The sequence below is a fragment of the Mytilus californianus genome, unplaced genomic scaffold (assembly GCF_021869535.1).
Source record: "Mytilus californianus isolate M0D057914Y unplaced genomic scaffold, xbMytCali1.0.p SCAF_12, whole genome shotgun sequence".
NCBI lineage: Eukaryota > Metazoa > Mollusca > Bivalvia > Mytilida > Mytilidae > Mytilus > Mytilus californianus.
In genome coordinates this window covers 45,592,102-45,609,360 of record NW_026262604.1, presented here as the reverse complement: position 1 = coordinate 45,609,360, position 17,259 = coordinate 45,592,102, and positions in this window count along the sequence as shown.

The window sequence follows — 17,259 nt, the reverse complement described above, 5'->3', positions numbered from 1 at the left end:
TTCTGTTTTTACTATAGAAGTATTGTTTCAAAACATCTAACATAGATTTAATTCTAATTCATTTATTACTTTGCAATGAATCTATTTGTTTTTAGAATTATCTTACTATTATTTTTGTTATTAAAAATTGTTTTTTTCATTAATTTCCGAAATTTCTTTCTGCAAAATTTTGAAAATGTTAATCTTTTTTGTCTTCTTTTCTTTATTGCATATTTGCTGTAACAACTTACCAAGTTTACAGCTTTTAACTTAGTGTCCCTCATGTTAGTTTACCTAATAGTTGAGGGAAGAACTATGTGGTAAGATATAACTTATTCATAATATTAGTATCTATAATATAATTCATTCCACAAATGTATTTAATATATCATAGTGATTTCACATACAGACCTTTGTTTTTTTTCTTTATCTTTTTTTTATATATATATATATATATATATAACTTATTTTTCCACAATAAACTCCGTTATCGATGTGATCCGTGTTCCATTTAAATTTGAGCACAGTGCTGCTTCAGCAAACATGTGCGCTATCGGTTAGAGTTATGATATGTGTCAACTTAATATTATTATTATAAACAGGATTGATCTTGTTTGATAAAATATGGTGAGTAAACAAGTTTTTGAGTATCAACTGATCTTTTCTATGTCGACGTGTATATGTATTCTTTTTTTAACGTAGCATATTTGCTGTAACAACGTAATAAGTTTACAGCTTTAACTTAGTATCCCTCATGTTGGTTTAAATAATAGGCACATGTATATCTATTTTTGTTTAATGTTTGTGAATACAAATTTGAAAATCTAAAAATACAGTATGTTACATGTCGTGACTCATGCATTGTTGAACATGCTTACAAACATATCTTGGACATATGCAAGGTTGAACTCGTTAGTAAATATGACCATAGTTGGCTTGTGCACAATAAACAATTTTGCATACACTGTTCTGTACTTACTATAGAAGTATGGGTTCAAAACATCTAACATAGATTTAATTCTGATTCATTAAATACTTTGCATTGAATCTATTTGTTTTTAGAATTATCTTACTATTATTTTTGTTATTGAAATTGTTTATTTCAATAATTTCTGAAATTTCTTTCTGGAAAATTTTGAAAATGTTTATCTTTTTTTGTCTTCTTTTCTGAGACATAATGTGCCTTATATATTGAAAAAGATATTATTGTTAATATGTAATTTATATCAAAATATGATATTATTTTATATATTATTATATATGATAGCTGATATGCAGTGATTTTATGGAAGCATCAATATCTGTCATCTTAAGTCCCCCGTTCAAATAATCATTTGAAAGTGTGGATCTTTTTATTTTGTCTCTTTTACCAAAAAAAATGTATATTAAAGTTTTAAAATCTTGCAACATTTCTTTAGGAATAATAGTGTTTGATGGACTATATGTTAGATTTGGCAAAACAAGTGATTTGATGACAACTATTTTTCCTATCATAGTGAGATTTCTTTAACCCCTGTCAGATATTATTTTTTTACATTTTAAAAGTTGTTTTTCAAAGTTTAATTTTTAACATTCTTGTGTATTATAACCAAAGTAAATTCCAATGAATTTGATAGGTGTAGTACACCAATTTATTTCTTCAAATTTTTCCCGACAGTGTTTCAAATGGCCTAGTCATATCCCTTCAGTTTTTGTTTTATTCAATTTTAAACCTGAAAAAGTACCAAATATTTCTATTAAATATATTGCTAGAGAGACGTAGTTTTTTTTATTGAAGAAATACAGTAGTATCATCACCCAATTAGCAGATTTTCGGAGTATTGCTTTTACTGTCTAGTTTTATTTATAGTCCTTTTAAGTTTTTATGTTCTCTTATTCTAAATGTCTAATTGCCGTAACTTCTAGAGCTAAAACAAATAATAAGGATGATAACGGACATCATTGTCCCTAAAACGGGTAGAAACCCATCCATTATTAATAATGCATTCTTTGATATCGGAGTACATTGTCTGAACACACCTTATGAAATTATTTTTAAAGCCAAATTTCTTTAAAGTCTCAAACATGAAGTCCAATTCTAATGAGTCGAATGCTTTGTAAAATCAAGGAATAAAATTGCCCCATCTATTCTTAAAGTTTCAGAGTAGTCTCTGACATCTTGTATTTCCCGAATATTAAAACCAAAATACCTATTTTTGAAATATCCTTTTTGGTCAGCATGTATGATCTATGGTAACAGAGGTTTTAATCTTTCACTGTCTATTTGAGGTTTCTGATCGTTTTGTACTGTTGTTACTAGCACCATCGTGAAATTTTTCAGTAGGGGTCCTGGTGAATATAGTCAGTTTTGGTTGATGCGGTCAAATATTTTTGTTGTACATGCCAGCCTGAGATATCAAAACTACTGATTTTTTTGTGACAAGTCAATACTTTAAATAAAAAGAGGACATGCTGGCACTCTAAATTGATGCGTACACTATTTTATAATCATTGTGTACTAAACATGCTGTCATTTGTATTATACAATCCATCCTGAGTGAAGAAAATTCCTGATTTATCATGCGGCAGTATAAATTTTCATAATAACAAAATGCAAATATGGTCAGTTTTGGTTGATGCAGTCAAATATTTTTGATATACCAGCAAGCCTGAGATATCAAAACTACTGATTTTGTTTTGTGACGAGTGAATATTTTTAATAAAAAGAAGGACATGTTGGCACTCTGAATTGATGCTGACAAAATTTTGCAGTCATTTGTTTTATACAATCCGTCATGAGTTAAAAAATACTGATTTATCTTGCGGCTATATCAATTTTTTATAATAAAGTACAAATATGGTCAGTTTTTTGTTGTTGCGGTCAAATGTTTTTGTTATACAAGCCAACCTGAGACATGTGAGATATCAAAACTACTGATTTGTTGTGACGAGTCAATATTTTGGATTAAAAGAGGACATGCTGGCACTCTTAATTGATGCGGACAAAATTTTGTAGTCATTTTGTTCCAATATTGCTGTCATTTGTTTTATGTAATAAATCTAGAGTTAACAAATTTACTGACAGGTCGGGTTCTGGAATTATTATCATGTCAAATAAAACCAAGATGGCAGGGGAAGAAGTCTTTCACTTTCAGTCACACGTGTCCAGCAAGTATTTGGGAAAGTCTTTATTTTTAAAAGTCAACTAGGAATTCGTCTAGTATTTTTTTTTATAGGATATCTTGATAATGAACAAATCATAAGTAACGTATCCGTTAGAAGCGCAACTAAGGGGTAAACTTCTAAATACCTTTAGGTTTCTAATAAGAAAAAACAAGTTATTGTCCCATCAGAGTATATGCTTTTCAAAGGATTTCTATTGAATTCTGTAGATATGAGTATGTTCCGGTCACCTCAAAAATAAAAAAAAGTAAAAGAATCAGAATAAAATACGGTATTTAAACTATATAAACTGATGTGAAAACTGTCAGCTTCAATCAAAGCATTTTCTATAGATCCCCTTCATTACAGACATTATCTGGGGTATTTTGCATTAGGTTCATATATATATGACCTTAAAATGGCAACCGGAAGTGACCTTTTGTAAACCGAAAGTAGCCATTTCCTGTACTGATTTCATTAAAAAGTCCCTAAAACCATATATTTTTGAAATCAGTGTGAATTAACATATCAGTTGATACCGAAAGTAAAACTTTGTAAAGTAACAATTTGGAAGTAGCAATTTATCTCCCTAATTTCAAGCAAAAGAATATAAAAACCTCATTTTTGAAATCAACCTAAAGAAGGCTTTTATTTGACAAACGGAAGTGACTTTGATTTAAACGGAAGTAGCTTATTATATTCCTTAATTTATGAAAAAGTGCCTTGCACATTGTATTTTCTGAATCAATGTGAGTTAAGCTATTTTTTAACACCAGGCATCTTAAGTAACTTTTAATGGAAAGACTTGTTCTGTGAATACTTGATTCTTAATCAGGTGTTTCTACTTTTTCCGTGAAAAGACGTTTACTTTTGTTCTTGTTATTGTTTTTTTCTTCTTCTTCCTTATTTTGTTCTTGTGCTGTATTGGTGTTACAAATTATGTCGCTCAGATATTTGACATATGATATTGAACATTGCACTTCTGAAACTGATGCCGCTTAAACGAACACTTTTCTTTGTACCAGTGTACAAAACATAACACAGAAACCCAAAGACTGAGCAACACAAACCCCAAAATTTCATGTTCGATATTAAGATTGAGATATTGAGTGTCCTTTAAAGTATGCCTGCTTTACCTGGTATGTCAACGTAAAGTTGTATGTATAATGTTACGAAATGAGAAGAATTTAGAATTGTATGTCTAAATTTTTATTACAGTGGATGTGAGCTGAAGAAGACCTCAGTCAGGCTAAGTGTCATAAAAAATTGATACTGATACGTCAATACCATGTCGGCGGACTATCTGGTTGTTGGATGTGGTCTTTCAGGTGCAGTAATGGCAAGATTTATGGCTGAAGAAAGAAATATGAAAGTTCTGATTGTAGACAAAAGAGATCACGTTGGTGGAAACTGCTATGATTACATCGATGAAAACGGAATAAGAATTAATAAATATGGCGCACATTTTTTTCATACAAATAGCCAAAGAGTATGGAAATACGTTAACCGTTTTTCTAGCTGGACAAGATGGGAACACAAAGTCTTAGGGATGATTGATGGACAATACATACCCTTGCCACCTAACATAACAACTATCAACATGCTATGTGGACAACATTTAACAAATCAGCAAGAAGTAGATGAATGGCTGTCCCGAAACCAATTGAAACATGAACGTATTGACAATGGATATCAAATGGCCACATCAAGGGTAGGTGTTACCCTCTATGAGAAAATATTTAAGCATTATACATTCAAACAATGGGGAATGTACCCAGAGGAATTAGATGCTTCTGTTTTGGCTAGAATCCCAGTAAGAAATAACTTCGATGACCGTTACTTCAGTGACAAATATCAAGCACTTCCTTCTGAAGGTTATACTAAATTTTTTGAAAACATCCTTGAACACCAAAATATAACAGTACGTCTGTCATGTGATTATTTTGACATTGATCCTTCTACTGTATCCAACAGTACCATTATATTCTCTGGGCCAATTGATGATTTCTTCATAAATGTAGGATATCCAAAATTAGAATATCGTTCCGTAAACTTTGAAATTCAACATTTGAAGAATATAAAATTCTTTCAGCCATGTGCTGTCGTTAATCATCCAAGCCCTAAAACTCCATTTACCAGGATAATAGAATACAAACATCTCCTCAATCAAGATTCTCCCCACACCACTATAATCTCGGAGACAACATGTAGAGACGGTGATCCCTACTATCCTGTTCCAAACAAAAGAAATATGGAACTGTATGAACAATATAGAGCATTGGCAGAGAAGGAGAGAAATATACATTTTGTAGGACGACTAGCCAGTTATAAATATTTCAATATGGATCAAGCAATTTTGAATGCACTTGAGTACTGTGACTCTTATTTTTCTATATAACCATACAACATTGTACAATGCTGTTTACAAGTCAGATGAAATAAAAAGTAGAAATAGTATATTAAAGAGTTTTAAATACTACTTACGATGTGTAATACTAGTTACATTATATTGATCTGCAATAGCAAATGCATATTTCAATTTCAAATGATATTTAATAGTATCATAATCATGAATGATAATGGTAAATTTAAGGGGATACACGAGAGGTATAGATAGTTAAAACATTGATGTGACATCATTCTATTGTTGTACCCGTTCTTTATTACAGTGATTGGACTATCATTTACTTGTAAGAAACCATTCTGTTACCTTTAACTGTCCAGTATTTTTAAGAATAACTCTCCTCTTTCTTAAAAATATTGGACAGCTGAAGGTAGCATAATTGATTCTTACAGGTAAATGAAAGTTCAATGACTTAAAAAATCAATCAATTCACACAATTTGTTTTTGCAAATGAATAAAATTTACAACGAAAGAAATGATTGCAATAAATTATACATTAAACACAGTCATAAACACAGATGTGTACTCTTACAATGCTTGTTTCGAAAAAAAGCGTTATTTGCGAGAGACAAAATAATATTTCGGTAAAATGAAAAACCACAAGGGACAGCAATACACAAATAAATTTTGCATACATGACTTGCATTGTTTTGTTTAATCCTTCTGTGATTCAAATGTTATTAGATAGACATTTCCGTTTCGACTCGAATAAACAGAAAAGGTATAGCATATATTTTACCAATGCGAACTCGTAAAAATCTTAGAACTTGTGCACCTAATCGCCAAAGTTTATTATTCTTTTAATATTGATGTTAACATTTTATATCTATATACAAAATGCCTAAACAAGCTTTGCTATAAACTGAAAATTTGACAAAAACAATGTATCTGTTTAATACAATGTTTCATTTAAAACAAACAACTCTTTATATTTTTTCTCGTGTGAAGATGTTCATATTACCATACTTTCCATTTTATTTTGGGTATAACCATATCAATGTAAAGAGTTTATAAGTTCCATGTGTCTCCCTTTTGTTTGAAAATCTAGTTTAAAATATAGTAACTTCCTTTGCTAATTCAGCGTATGAGTCAAAGGGAGACAACTGTTATTTTCAAAAATTTCTATACAAATTAAGGAATTCCATAATATTATGGAGTTCACTAAGTGCCCCAATATAATGAAATAAAGAACGGGTACGACAATATTTTAAGTACGATATAAGCCAATAACAGTTTAGCCTCAGACCTGTCCAATATTTTACAGAATGGACTGGTATCGGCTTATATCCTTTACGTAAACAAGACAGAAATCCAATGACAAAGAGAGAGACTGTCAACATAAGTTCTTCTTGTTAAACACATGCCTATACAATACAAGTATGTTAAACAACCGATCTCATATGTAAGGTAATGTCAGTATAATACAATTAACTTCAATTTTCCGATTGTCAACATGCAGATTAGATGGAAGAACAATAAAGCGGTATCGATTCAAATATTATCTTTTATTTGTAAAAATAATAAGGATAGATCTCGAGTTAAATAAAAATGCTTGTAGTATAAACAAATGTGACACATTGACATGCTTCCAAAGTGTGTATTATCAACATGAACACGATAAAATCTGCAGATATAATTATGTTAAGTTTGTCAACACTTTAACACAGTTAGAAACTGAGGTTCAATTGGTACGTTGATCCCTCACATTGCATTTGCCACTTTAATGGATATAATCAGCTGAAAACATTTGGTAATTCAATTCAATTCAATATTTTATTTACGTCTCACCTTATGCATAAAATTACACAATACATTTATAAAAGATACATTTTGTATACATAAGCCAATCTGTATAGATTTATGAGAGACGATAATCAACTAAAACAAAATGTATGTACATAATAAATATTAAACATGAATGGTAAAATTATACAACATAATTATTCAATTATTTTTTACAATATAAAACTTTTCGGCGTCTTTTCGGAATAAAATTACAGGTTTTGGCACATAATCTTATAATATCTTGATTCGAAAATGAAAATACCATTTTCTGACAATCTGTAAAACTATTAAAATGCTCATCAATTTTAAGAGATTCAGTAAAAAGAACTTGTCTAAGATCATTATAAACAGGAAAATGTAAAATAACATGATATTAATCTTCAACAGTATTAAAACAATTAAAACAACATCTCCCTAACAGCGGCAAATGTTCATACCTTCCAGTTTCCAGCCTAATAGGGGCCACCCCACATCTAAATTTTGCAAAGGCGCTTCTTTCACGAAAAGGCTTCAACAGTTTGCAGTAGTTTTCAACAACATAATTCTGCTTAAAAAAAGTTCTCAACTTGTTACGCCCATTTCCCCGTCTGGAGGAGGATGAATTAACATTACTTTTCCATTCATCAATATAATTATCAAATATTCTTGACATGCCTGTATCAAAAAACATATTTTTATTAATATTAGTGTTTGTATTACAAAAGTCAACCAATTCAAGTTCCGTGAACTGTTTTTTAACCATGAAATTCCAATTTTTTACAATTTTATGTTTCAGGCTGACCTCATCTGCCCATATAAATATTTTCCTGTTAATACGATCTGGCTCCATATTTACTAATCTATGCCAGTGCCTTGCAATTACTTTCCATTGTGTATGGTAAATTGGAACACACCCCATGTCTCCCATAATAGCTGGATTTGGTGTATATTTAGCAAACACCAGGGAAGAACCTACAAGCTCTCATCTGAATAGCATTGATAAATGAAAATTTCTTGCAGCCCCAAATCGCGGCACCATATTCAACAATAGGACTTACAAGTGAACCAAATAGTTTTTTAAAGACGTCATATGAAATGCCACCAATAGCTTTACACTTAGCTATAACCAGACCTAAAGCTCTGTTTGCCGACCTAGCAACTGCTTTTGCAGTAATACTAAAGTCAAGAAATTCATTAAAAACAAGGCCCAGATAAGCATATTCACTGCTAGTAGCAATATTCATATCCCCACACTTAAAGACGTGACTTGATCGTTCAAATGAGGTCGGTCTGAAATGTACAACATTGCTCTTACATGAATTAATAGTCATTTTATTGTCAGTACACAAATGATATAACTCATCTAAGACGTTTTGTAACTCATTTTCAGTATTTTCTAACAGTACGATATCATCAGCATACAACAAAATACATACTTTTTCTCCCCCAATGTCAACACCAAAATCAAAAGATTTTAAGTTCATAGCTAATTCATTTATGAAAATGTTAAATAATAAATGAGAAATTGGATAACCTTGTTTTAAACCACAGTTTACAGTAAACCTATCTGTGTTGAAACTATTAACTCTGATCGAGCACCTGACCCCATTATAAAGGGACTTAATAGCCATACACATTTTTATATCAACCCCCAGAGATGTGAGTTTTTCCCATAAAAATGTCCTATTAATCGTATCATACGCCTTCTTAAAATCAATAAATGCACAAAAGGTTGATTTTCGTAGTTTTTTACGAACATCTACTAAACTAGTAAGTGAAGATATTTGATCTATGGTACTCCTTCCCTTCCGGAACCCATTTTGATCATAAACTAGGGACTTATTACCTTCAACCCATTGAGACAGCCTCATGTTTAATATGTTACAACATAATTTATATGAAGCTGGGGCTAAAGCAATACCCCTATAATTTAAGGGGTCTCTTTTATCTGACATGTTATTTTTGGGTATCGGATTAATAATTATATTATTCCACATCTCTGGGACTTTACCAGTTTTAAAACACCAATTAAACAATCTATGTAAAAATATAATACAATTCTGGTTACATAAAACATCAGCTGGAATATTATCTACACCTGAGGCTTTGCCTCTTTTGCTTTAATATACTGCATTAAAAACCTCTTCAAATAAAATTCTTCTGTCAAAAGAAAGTCGCTTTCTGTCAAAACGGCAGGGCTATGATCGACTGGAATATTCCTATCCGTAGTTATCTGGTTACCTGTTTGATTAAGTAGCCCGTCATAGTCCGATTTCCACTTTAATAAAAAATCATCAATATTTGAAGATACATTACCATTTGCGTCTACAACTTCCATTGGTATTAGAGTTTTGCGTTCAGAAGCAATTCCTATCTTACCTATCTTCTTCCAACACGTGTGTTGATCAGTTTTTGATTCCATCAATAGTTCTTGCTGCAATGTGTACCAGTACACACGTTTTGCTTTTTGAACCTCCCGATCGAAAACCTTTCGTTTTGACACAAAACTGGACTTTAGCTCAACACAAGACATACGAGACAATTTGCCTCTTTTCCATAACTTTTCTGCACAACACATATCATTAAAAAATACACTTAAATTATCATTCCACCAAGGAATTCAATTCTATTTCTCTTACTACAATAAGTACTATCTGACATGACAATAACTTTTGAATGCAATTTCTGATTCATTTCTTCGCTGACAATAGCAAAGAAATCATTATAAACTTGATCAATATTACATTTGGATACTTCATTTGTTTCAAGACAATTGATAGTTTCTATGAGTCGTAAATTTATCTCATCGCCGTGACAAAAATTTGAAGGGATGTTTTTGACATCAAACTTAATAAATTCAGGATTACGATTTCCTGAGGTATGACACGACGGTAATGTATTACTGATGTTCAACTCACAATACAACAAAGAGTGGTCGGGTATAGATCTCGCATCCAACCCAGTCATATTAAGCTTGGGCTTTATAACTAAGTCCGAAGCTCTAACGACTTCAAAGTCTTCAAAAATGAAAATCTTCATAGCTTGTAACACAATAATCAACAACCGATTGACCCTTTGATGAAAGACATGTAAAAGCATTGTTTGTACCAACTCTACCGTTCAACATACAACAATTGCTACTTGTTAAAAATCAATAAATGTAGTACAGTAACTATTACGTGTAAAATCGATAACACTTCTCATATTTATACAATCTACTCCAGGAAAGTAATCATACTCATCGCCACATCTACTATTAAAGTCTCCACAAATATAAAATAAACCATCATTTTGGAATTCATAAACTTGTGACAGTAATGTGTCGAAAAATAGTTCCTTATCTACTTGCCTAGTAGCGTGATCAGGTGGTAGATAGCAAACACATATATTAAATCTAAAATTTGACTACCTGTGATGTTGGTATAGATAATTCAACAACTTTGAAAACAGACAACATGAAATAATCAACAAGCATCAACAATCATTTGTTTTCAACTTTTTATAATACTAATTTAAATATTTAATTTTCTATTATTATTGTTTTTTTAAGGAGGGCAACGTAATTAAAATTATTTTCAATAACCTGTTACTTTGTTAGAGAAAGTTTATTTTTATTTTTGCGCTGTCAACACTCTAATCAATGTTAACAATTATAAATTAATATTGATTGACAATAAATAAATCAAATGCAAAACAAGTGATGTTAGCATTGTTATATAGTAAAGCTTTTTTTATGTAAATAAGAAGATATGACTGACATTGAGACATCTTTTTACCAGAGACCAAATGACGTAGAGGCTAGTAACTATAGGTCAACAAACGGGCTTCAAAAACGAGCAAAACCCATACTAATTAGCAAGCTATATGAGACCACGACAAGGCAAATTTTAAACAATTCAAGCGAGAAAACTACCGGCCTGATTTATGTAAAGTCAATAAACGAAAAACAAATATAACAGACAGCAACCAACAATCACTGAATTAGAAGCTCCAGTCTAAACATGTTTACGGGCTCCCAACCCTCCCCTAATGTAGTTTGAATCATTTTTTTGCAACGATACAATTAATGTGATGCATTTTGGATGTAATTGGATAATATAAACTCTGCATTGCTTGCAATGTTGTAATAAAAAAGCAGATAAAAGAAGCTTGTTCTTCGAAATGAAAGCAATGATGACGGGTATAGAAAAATTCTTGCATTTTCGAATTTAAAATTGGTTATGCATTTTTGCATATAAGTGAACCCTAGCGCGACGAAAGGGTTAATGAAACTTATTAGGAGTGAGTTTTCCTGTTAGGTTTAGTATCAAACAAACAAAAAGAGTGCATTATTCCGATGGACTAACAAAATTCTAAATCGTTTCTTACCTATCACAAACAATGTCGATTTTCATTAATTTTCATGATGAAACTTCATCAAAATCTATTTGGGTTGTTGTTACTCATCTTCTTTTCCATATCGGCATTGTCCTACCAACAGCTGTATCTACCTAAGCTAGCTTCCAAAAAGTAGCGAGCATAGGTTGACCCGACTGTCCAAAAAAAAAAAATGCACCATTTTTTATGTCCTTGTTTAAGTTAGTGGTCATCCTGTATTGTGTACGGTTTTTTTATTGTGTGTTTTACTGTAACAATATATTGTCTAGTTATTATTATTACAATCAAATACAGATCAAGTTCAAATAGGGGTGGCGTCGTTTTCACATTTCTTGAGTTATGTAACTTTATAAATGGAAAAATTGGCAAATTTGATGTTTCCGCAATCTAACTTTACTTTGCCTCTCCAAATGTTATGAAACTTATGCATAACGCGTATTACCACCAAACACAGATCTAGTTTGAATTTGGGTGAACTCACGTACAAATGTCCTTTAGTTACCTTTATGAATGAAAAAAATGCCAAATTTGCCGTATCTGTGTCCCATGGACATATTTTTTTTTTAAATTTTAGCTCATATTGCTTAAAGGACCAATATGATTGTCATTACTAGGCATCAATCATTTTTTCATCCTGTCCCATCTGTTTGTTAAATTAATTTGTTTTTTATGTTTAAATATAAACATCTGAACAAAAAGATTGAATAGTACCGGACCGAAAAGGTACCTTTTCTATTTGAATCAATTTCTACAGTATAATATTCCAATTACTTTTGATTTTCACTGAAATATGCTATGAGTGACAATGTACGTCCAAGAATATTTTGCGAATAGAAAAGAATTTGCCAATAAATTTTGAAAAGGGGCATTGATAATTTGCTTACTTTTATCACTTTCATACATATTTTCATTCAATGAAAGAAACATTGGTTCATGTTTGTCAGACCTGTTTTTCGTTTAATATTTTGTTATAATTTAGGCCGTTAGTTTTCTCAATTGAATTGTTTCATATTTTTCATGTCGGGGCCTTTTATAGCCGACGATACGGTATGGGTTTTTCTCATTGTTGAAGGCCGTACGGTTGCCTATAATTGCGTACATCCACTTCATTTGAACTTCAGTGAATAGTTGTCTCATTGACAATCATACCACATCTCCTTTTTTATAACCATATATTTAGATAAGAACATATTTTGTTTTTGTGTACTCATATTTCATTCATGAGGAGCCCTGTTGGTCTAATACAGATAGAGAGCTGTAGTATGTAAATTCTAGCGCTGGAGATTTAAAGTCTAGCGCTGAAGATTCAAAGTCTAGCGCTGATGTTATAAAGTCTAGCGCTGAGGATTTAAAGTCTAGCGCTGTAGATTTAAAGTCTAGCGCTTAAGATGTAAAGTCTAGCGCTGGAGATGTACAGTCTATAGCGCTGATATTTAAAGTCTAGTGTTGAAGATTTAGTGTCTAGCGCCGGAGTCGTAAACTCTAGCACTGTAGATTTAAAGTCTAGTGCTGAAGATTGAAAGTCTAGTGCTGAAGATTTAAAGTCCAGCTGTAGACGTAAAGTCTTCATTGCTACACTTTACATCTCCTGCGCTTGACTTTAAAGACTGCAACTCTTTATCTGCATGCGACCAACAGGGTTCCGTACAGATATAAAGTCTAGTGCTGAAGATTTAAAGACTATAATACTGAAGATGAAAAGTCTAACGCTGAAGATTTAACGTCTAGTTTTGAAGATTTAAAGTCTACATCGTCTAGCGTTGGAGATTTAAAGTCCAGTGCAGAAGATTTAAAGTATATTTATATTCCACTCTTAAAAGGTTTTCCCAACTTCTAGAATACAAATGTAAATCTTTACTGTCATTACACACAAAGAATGTGACAAACACATAAACATATACAATATATAATTATTATGTATAGTGATTTAAGTATAACATGTTAAGAATCTACAACGTGGTCATAATCTCTTCCGTAATAAATAATTACAAATTTATTAAAATCGTTATAACATCTTTTAGATTTTTAATAAAAATTTCTCAATACGTTTAAATATGGAAATAACGTTCAAATTATTTCTAGAATTCGTTAATGACGGATTTGTTTATTTCTATGATAACGAATTTTCCATAATTGCGATGTCTATTTGTAAAAGTTGTATGAACAAAAATGAGTAATTCTGAATCTTAAAGAGCTTTAGACATTAACGCGGCTGTCAAAGAAAGCACACTTTTTTCTTTGTAATCATAAGTTTACGTTTACGTTTACGATCCCCTTTGTGAACCACTTGTAGTTAAAATCTTACGCTTAACTTAAATTTAATCGTAAACGTAAATCGTACGAGTATTTGCGAAACGCTAGGTTGATACCAAAATTAATTTGATGTACAATTTGCACATTTCCGTGATGTAATTCTGATTTGTGGTGTTCGAACCCAGAAATTGGAAACATGAAATAGTAGGAACATCAACACTAGTAGAATGCTCTCAAAAAAATTGCTAAGTTACACGGCTATTAACAAGTGTTTAATGACTTAAACGAAAACCACGCAAGAAATTAAAGAACTTGCACATACATTTTTAAACATATTTTTGTTGAAATTTTCTGAATAATAATATGGATATTACAGTCGAAATACACCGTGAAAGTCATATTATTTTTACTCCGAAACTTTCAAAGCAAGCTTATCATAATTCCAAAAAATGCTTAAAGAAGGAAAATAACATCTTATACATTGCGTGCGTCCGAAGTGCTTTTCTGGATTGACTTTCATCAGGAACGTTCAAACCCATACTATTACTTAATTATATTACAAACACAAACTATTACTTAATTATATTACAAACACAAACTATTACTTAATTGTATTACAAACCCATACTATTACTTAATTGTATTACAAACCCATTCTATTACTTAACTGTATTACAAACCCAAACTATTACTTAATTGTGTTACAAACCCATACTATTACTTAACTGTATTACAAACCCAAACTATTACTTAATTGTATTACAAACCCATACTATTACTTAATTGTATTACAAACCCATACTATTACTTAATTGTATTACAAACCCATACTATTACTTAACTGTATTACAAACACAAACTATTACTTAATTGTATTACAAACCCATACTATTACTTAACTGTATTACAAACCCATACTTTTACTTAATTGTATTACAAACCTATACTATTACTTAATTGTATTACAAACCCAAACTATTACTTAATTGTATTACAAACCCATACTATAACTTAATTGTATTACAAACCCAAACTATTACTTAATTGTATTACAAACCCATACTATTACTTAATTGTATTACACATCCATACTATTACTTAATTGTATTACAAACCCAAACTATTACTTAATTGTATTACAAACCCAAACTATTACTTAATTGTATTACAAACCCATACTATTATTATAAGATATACATATATATATATATATATATATATATATATATATATATATATAAGTCTAGAGATTTGCACAACGATACTAATATAAGATGGTATTATACGAAGATGTTGTTAATAAATCGTGTTGACAAATATTTCGGCTTAACAAATAGCCTTCTTCAGTGTCAATTATTTTAACAATACTGATTATATGTATTGAGCTATTTTTATACATATAATCAGTATTGTTAAAAAAATTGACACTGAAGAAGGCTATTTGTTAAGCCGAAATATTTGTCAACACGATTTATTAACAACATCTTCGTATAATACCATCTTGTATTAGTATCGTTGTGCAAATCTCTAGACTTATATAATTTTTTCCTTATCTGCACAGTATCGTCTATTCTAGACGATCCGGTACATAGTAAATTTGCTGGTTGGTCCTTTTTATAGACTTCTATATATATATATATATTTCTCGTGGAAGTTTACTTTTATTTGTGGGAATTTAACCTAAAGTTGAACTCAAACCCAGTTATATTATTTACAAAGATAACAAAATGAAAACCTGTCCTCTTTAGCTTATATTTTGGCTTTCGTTTAATGTATCATAATTGATAAAGGTTATACTCGTAGTGTAATTGTTTAATTATTGCGTCAGGGGTTTATTCTAAGGGGGGAGGGGAGGGGGAGTATAATTTAGACTCGTGTTTTGTCTACATAAGACTCTTGAAAAGTAAAAAAAGATACCAAGAAGGCAACCAAAAATCATTTGTCAAATAAAAACAAACAACACAATGGCAATAAAAAACCGGGACGAAATGACAAAACATTAAGAAAAAAATATTACACAGAAAGGATTGAACAACACGAACCAAATCTAAAGCTGGTGTAAAATCGGGTGCTCTTGAAGGATAGGTAGTTTCTGCTAAACATGAGGCAATCGTCGAGTTGCTCATGCAAGTAATCATTTGATGAATAGTTGTGTAATATCACAATCATGAGAAAGAGGACGGGATTGTGGTTCGTTTTGGTCATAAAGCTCTACAAGTGTTCAGGTATTAATTCATCCTTGATTTTTTGGTTTGATAGATTCTGATGAAGGTAAATAGAGAAAACCGTTTCGGATGAACGAAATTTATAATGTTCTATTTTTATTTTCTAGAAACATGTAGTGAAACTCATTATATCAATGAGCTGTTGCTTGCTAGAAATATGTCCATAGTATGGGGTAATATTCTTTATCATTGTTATCTTTTTTTTCTTTTTTGTACTTGTGTTATAAATCCTTTACACTGTTAAGATAAGGTTTAATGTATCTTTTTATTCGTTCTATTTGTTAGTTTTCTTAATCTTTTGTATGCTAAAATTGGGTTGAGATCCCATGAAACTAAAACAACACAAGGTGTCATGGGCAAATATTTGATAGTCCTTGACAAATTGATTCACTTCATGTTTAGACTCAGGGCGATGGAGAGCTTGACCTATTACATGTATGTTGACAACTGCAAATTGTTGAAAACCGTGTATTTATCTGTATAGTATGTTGGGATTTTTTTGGTGCTGCTTATGGCTCTCTCGATGACGTATCAACCAAATCGTATTCTCGAAACTCGTCCTGGCAATACATGAGATGTGCATAAAGCACGTCATGCAAACATTATAATATGACGTCATTCTTTCGCCTTGTAAACAAAATAATGTTTTTATTCCAATAGAAAATTGTAACACGAAATTGACCTTACAAATAAAATTGCAACCTCAGTTGTATTTTGAACAACGCCAATTGAATTGTTTCATATTTTTCATGTCGGGGTCTTTTATAGCCGACTATACGGTATTGGTTTTTCTCATTGTTGAAGGCCGTACGGTTGTCTATAATTGCTTACATCCACTTCATTTGAACTTTGGTGGACTATTTGTCTCATTGGCAATCATACCACATCTCCTTATTTTTACATTTGTGTTGATGTTGCTCGGTAGGAAATAACAAAAAAAAAGTTGAAGTAACTTTTTATGTATCGGATCATTGTTAATCGTTAAACATGGTTTTCTGTAACATTTTGTCTTCATCAAATCAAAATGGCTGCCTTTCGTTCGTACGTGTCTTATACGTCCGCTTCGAAGTATATTAGTTCATAAATTTTGCTATTAGAATCGAAATAATTCTAGCA